We start from the raw sequence: 6,183 nt of genomic DNA, 5'->3' as shown, positions 1-6,183 counted from the left end.
TAGGAATGTGGATTGGGAATGCAATCCTTTCAAGAAGGATTTTACCGATGCCTGCGGTGTATCATCACTAGGACTACCAGGGGCGTCGCCACGGTCCCCAAACTTGCACGGACACATTCCGTAGGCAATCACACTCGTCAAAGGCGTTAACTCCACCATCGATATTATTATCTATAGACTGTCTCCGAAACGTCTTGCCGTTTGCATGTCCTGCCCAACGGGAAATGGAATAAAAAAAAAACATTTAGTCAGACTAAACGACATACCTAAGTCTGTTATCAAAATGTCGTACTGACTTAAAAGTCACCGTCCAGCACAAGAAGAAGATCTATTCTGCTCTCCTCTACACCTTCCAGCCAACTAAACTCACAATCCCCCTCCCGGCACATCCACAGCTCGCAGACACACATCTCACATCATCACCAACCAATCGCGCTGTCATACGTCATATATCTCACATCATAACCAGCCAATCATGCTCCCATACGTCATTCCCGGCCCAGCTACTTGCAGGGTGTAACTCGGCCCTGCCGGCATCAGATGCCGGCGGCTATGACCAACGCTGGGTCACCGGTTCACAGCTCGACGCTGAAGCTGACTCACACTTATACGGCTCACATTCATCCTTGCGTCACGCTACATCACCCCCTGGTTCTGAAGAACCACATTACTCTACATGTTACATGTCATTCAATCAACGCATCAACTACATCCTCTGGCACACCATCGCCATATCTTTCCGGCTCTCTTCGAACACGCGTACCACGCCGCAGCGTCGCAGGCACGAACGTTTCACTCTCGTCTGCGGACACATCGGACCCGGTCGGTGGATCGGGGTCCGGGGACTGAGCGACGCTGGGCGGCCGCGTGTCCGACTCCGTCACATCACTCGGAGCTGGCGACACACACACGCCATCACACTCGCTGTCATCAGACCACTCCACCGTTGGCGCTCGCAGAGCCCCTGGCCTCGGACATTCAGGGACGGTCAACCGATGTCGGAGGTTTCGCACATGTCGTGGGACATTATCGACTTCGATTGTCTGGGCCGAAACGACGCCTGTCACAATACCCTCGTCTGACTTTACAAAACATCGGTCGCCCCGCCGCCGAACCCACACCTTGTCCCCTACCTGGTATACACCGGGTTTCTTCAGCGGCAGGGCGTCACCAGGCTCGTCTGAGGTTCTGCGGGGCGTCACGTCAACGTCTCGGCCAGGGTGTCGAAGCACCCCGTTGATTGGAGCTGTGGCCGGGTCACTGCCATCCTTCGGTGTCACGTTGTATCGATGGACTGCTTCAGCAACGGAGCAGGACTGCCGGGCCACCATCACTTTGATGGTACGATGATGGCGCTCGACGATGCCGTTCCCGCCGGGCTCGTAGGCAGCGCGGAACCTGATGGATACGTCCCAGCGAGCCGCGAACGCTAACATGACCCGGCCACGGAACTCTGTCGCATTGTCCGTGAGTATTTCCGCCGGGGCTCCACGCTCTAGAAACACGTTCTCCAGCTCACTCACAATCTCCAGAGCTCCTGCCCGGCGAAGCCGTCGCCATATGGCGTACCTCGACGGCCCGCAGTCCACCAGCGTCAGGTATGGGTGGCCGTGCACGTGGGTGACATCCATGGCCAGGCGATCCCACGTGCGTTCTGTTCCGAGTGACCCACCGGGCCAGCGCTCCGGCGCCGGGTCAATCGAGGCACACGTCTGGCATCGTCTGACCACGTCTCGCACAGCTGGTTTTGACACCCGCCTCACCCCCAGCTCACGTCGGGCGTACCACAACGTTCTCCTCACTCCTTGGTGACCGATGTTTTCGTGGATGGTGCGGATGTCACTCGCTGAGGCACTTGTGATGGCAGCGACAGCCACCGGTTGTGCTTTGGACGAATCAGTGGTTGGCTGGTCGGCAGTCTGCAGCCAGGCGTTGGGCACCCGCGTCACCTCATCAGCACGGTTGACCGCTGACGCGACCAGCTCGATAGTGACCTCCAGTTCGTACTCGATGACGAGCTGACGGAAAACAGCCACGCGCCGTCGGATAAGCATTTCGGACTGCGCCTTGGTTCGCAGCCTTGCCTTACCCGACAGCGCGTCACTCAGCCAGCGGTGCACCGTCACCGAGTCTGTCCGGAGCGTCAGGCGACGGAAGCCCCATGCTACCGCCAGGTTGACACCGTTGAGAGCGGCATCCAGTTCTGAGATATTGATGTGCACGTCCCTCTCCGATTCGGCACGCAGCCAGGACGCGTCCTCGATGATGGCGCCCGTGTCAGGGTCAGTGAGCACGACACCGCGGGCGATGGAGCTGGCGTCGGTCCACACCACGACGCTCGTCCCTGTCACACACCACTGGCCGCGTGCCGGGTGACATGCTCGAAACCGCCGTGACACCTCATCCACCTCACGTTGTAGTTCCTCGCTGACGATCGGAGTGTCCCAGTCCGGGCTGAGGCGGTTGGCAGTCCGCTTCATCCATGCAGCGGCCGGCCGCAGCCAGCCTGCGACCGGCACATGAGATGTCAGCTGGCCGGCCCACGCGAAGACAGATCGCCGCGTTAGCACGGGTGGAGCCTGCGTTGGTGACTCCCCGTCCCTACTCCACTGGAGTGCCGGCCCGTCGCTCTCGGCGACACGAAGGCCCAGCATACGTGCACCGGTCGCGACCCGCTCCGGCGGCTTGCATGTGAGCCCGAATCGAGCGAAGTGCTCGGCAACCTCATCAGCCGAAACCACCGCTTCGTTGACCAGCAGATCATCGGCGTAAGGCAGCACTGCCTCTGCCAACCCGGGGCTCTGTGCGAGCACCTTCCTGACCACAGCCTTCATGATCAGAGGCGCGATACTGAGCCCAAAGCCGACCCTGGTCAGGCAGTACCGCCGCCCTTGCACGATGACTGTCTGGTACGGCCACAGGGCCGGGTCCACACGAAGCTGAAGAAAAGCTTTCTTCAGATCCAGGACAGCGACCCGGCGTCCGTGACGTCGCCACCTTCGCAGCTCTTCCACGCAGACGTCAGCGTCGGCTGTGTGACGTGTCAGGTGTTGATTGAGTTCCCGATAATCTAACACCGGCCGCACCTTGTCCTTCGCTGCCTGAGTAACCACCATCAACGGGATCAATCCCTGTGCGGGACCGTACATCGTCTCATCGTATTCGCGCAGCCAGCCCTCACTAATCCACAGCGCCAGCTCTGCATTGAATTTTTCACGCGCACAACTCGGCACACCGTACTGAGATATCGAGTTTCCAAGCGGGGGCGGAGCCACGCCACCGGCCCATTTCCAACGGACTGTCCACACATCATCGAACACAGCCGTGAAGTCAGTCTCGTCAATCCTTAGCTCCGGCTCCGTGTCGACCGCTCGACACACCTCCCGCTCCGGCGGGACCTCACGCTGCACCACAGCAGCCGTGTCGACCGCACGACACACCTCCCGCTCCGGCGGGGCCTCACGCTGCACCACAGTAGCCGTGTCGACCGCTCGACACACCTCCCGCTCCGGCGGGACCTCACGCTGCACCACAGCAGCCGTGTCAACCGCTCGACACACCTCCCGCTCCGGCGGGGCCTCACGCTGCACCACAGCAGCCGTGTCGACCGCTCGACACACCTCCCGCTCCGGCGGGGCCTCACGCTGCACCACAGCAGCCGTGTCGACGCTCGCAACTGGGTTGTCGCTCCCGAAGCGAACGGATCCTCCACTTACACTCACGCCCTGCAGGGCGTCAATGCCGGTCATGCCCAGCAACACGTCTACGCCCAGCAACCGGGCCGGTACGACGACCGCCCGCACACTCACTGTCGCCCCGCGCACTCCAAGGCTGACCACAGCCCGCCCACAGCACAGCACCGGGCTGTCGTTGACAGCGACCAAGCTGGCGTCACTCCGCTCCCAGCAGGACACCATGCCCTTCCACACCACTGTCTCGCTGCACCCTGTGTCGACGAGTGCTCGGCACTTGCGCCCATTTACATTGATGTCGATGATGGGGGCTCTTGGGTCACTGCGGCAGCTGGCGACGGCGGAGCCCGTGGCGCTGATGTAGCGCCGTCGCCGTGCCCGTTTGGGCAGAGCCGGGCGATGTGGCCTACCTGGTTACAGGTCCAACACCGCAGTGGTGGACGGCGACCCGTCCCTCTGGCTCCCCGCTGCTGCTGTACATATGATGGCGGCGGCTGGACGACAGCCACCGATGCAGTCGCTCTCTCCCTGGCCGCCATCGCCAACGTTGACCTAGCGACGGCGACGGCTCGCTCCAAGGAGAGAGTTTCATCTCCAGCACTGTTACGTACTGTTAGCCGCACCTCCGGCGGCAGACCTTGCAGGAAGTGCGTCGTCATCACTTCGTTGGACACTGAACCTATGAGGGATATCAGCCGCTTGACTGATCCCAGGTAGGCATCCACAGACTCGCCCGGTTGTAGACGTCGGTGATACAGCTCATACATAGCCGCGTCGGGTCCCAATGCAAATGCACGATGCAGTTTTTGGCGGACGATTGCAGCATCCCGCTGCTCGGTGGAGGAGAGGGTGGCCCACACCTCGTACGCCTGGTCCCTCAGGCGTGTGGGTATGACAGCGGCCAGTGACACACGACGCAGGGCACACAGCTGTGTCGCCTGCTCCAGCCATCTGACGACGTCACCGCTGCCGTCGAACTCCGGTATTGCCCGCAGATCGAATGCAGGCGCAGGAAACTCTGGTTCCATGGTATTGGTACCAGCTACCGGTGCACCACTGCCCTCTTCTACGTCAGACATAATCACAACACTTAGTCGAGAAGGCCGAAATAGCTTGTCGTACTGACTTAAAAGTCACCGTCCAGCACAAGAAGAAGATCTATTCTGCTCTCCTCTACACCTTCCAGCCAACTAAACTCACAATCCCCCTCCCGGCACATCCACAGCTCGCAGACACACATCTCACATCATCACCAACCAATCGCGCTGTCATACGTCATATATCTCACATCATAACCAGCCAATCATGCTCCCATACGTCATTCCCGGCCCAGCTACTTGCAGGGTGTAACTCGGCCCTGCCGGCATCAGATGCCGGCGGCTATGACCAACGCTGGGTCACCGGTTCACAGCTCGACGCTGAAGCTGACTCACACTTATACGGCTCACATTCATCCTTGCGTCACGCTACACAAAATAAAGTTAGGTAAATGAGAAAATATGCAAGCGTCGCTGAAACAGTGGATAGACGCCTAATAATCGCTTGTCTTCTTATGCCTGGGTCTGAGTGTGTTGACTGACGTAAGCCACGCTTGGCAGGGAGTTTTTAGCACACATCTTAATGCCTATTTTCTGCACATGCTAGAAATTTCTGACTCCGATCGCTAAAGGTCAGGTCACCAAGTCACGTCAAATGACATTTCCACGGGAAAAACGATGGTGCTCGCAATGGCTATGCCGACTGAATGCTCGGTTGATTACGAGCGAGCGAGCGCAGCGAGCGAAGTGAGTCTTTTCAATATAACGGAAAAATCTCAGTATGAGCGGCCCGGCCCGGCCCGGCCCGGCCTGTAACGCTTTTGAGAGGCTTATATCTCAGCAACCGCTGGACCGATTGGCCTGCGGTCTTTTTTGTTGGGTAGCCCCATCCCTTCTACCCCGTAATTGACTACTTGTGATACATCTAAGTCACCGTCGTGGCACGTGCCACGTGAAAAGTCAAGGGTGTTCAAGCAGTTTTGCAAAAGTAGTGATTTTGAGAGGCCCATATCTCAGTAGCGGCTTGAGCAATTGTCTTGCGGTAATTTTTATAGGGTAGCTGCATCCCTTCTTCCAAAGGTCGGATATTCTCGATGCATGTGGATCACCCCCAGTGCACGTGCAAAATACAACAATAAGAGGTGTCAAATTTGTTCCCATTTCAGTAACTCGGTAATTACTGCGGCGATTTCGCTGAAACTTGGCATACAGCCGCAGAGGTGCAAAAAGCAGCCAACTCGCCAACCGGTGTTTGCGACAGATTTGGACTCAACTGAACAGCTTGTGCGACACATTTTGCTTGTGATCATTGTGTTATAGTAACAGTCTTCATATTTCAATCACAAATACGGATAATGCAGAAACTCCGTAATCAAATCATGCACATCGCATGCGTTCAAATAATTAGTAGTCGAGACCTAATACCCAATTGACGCACAGTTGTCAAACCCGCG

This window comes from Amphibalanus amphitrite, unplaced genomic scaffold (genome assembly GCF_019059575.1).
Source record: "Amphibalanus amphitrite isolate SeventyFive unplaced genomic scaffold, NRLGWU_Aamphi_draft 001196F_arrow, whole genome shotgun sequence".
NCBI lineage: Eukaryota > Metazoa > Arthropoda > Thecostraca > Balanomorpha > Balanidae > Amphibalanus > Amphibalanus amphitrite.
Note: the sequence above shows the minus strand (reverse complement) of the source record.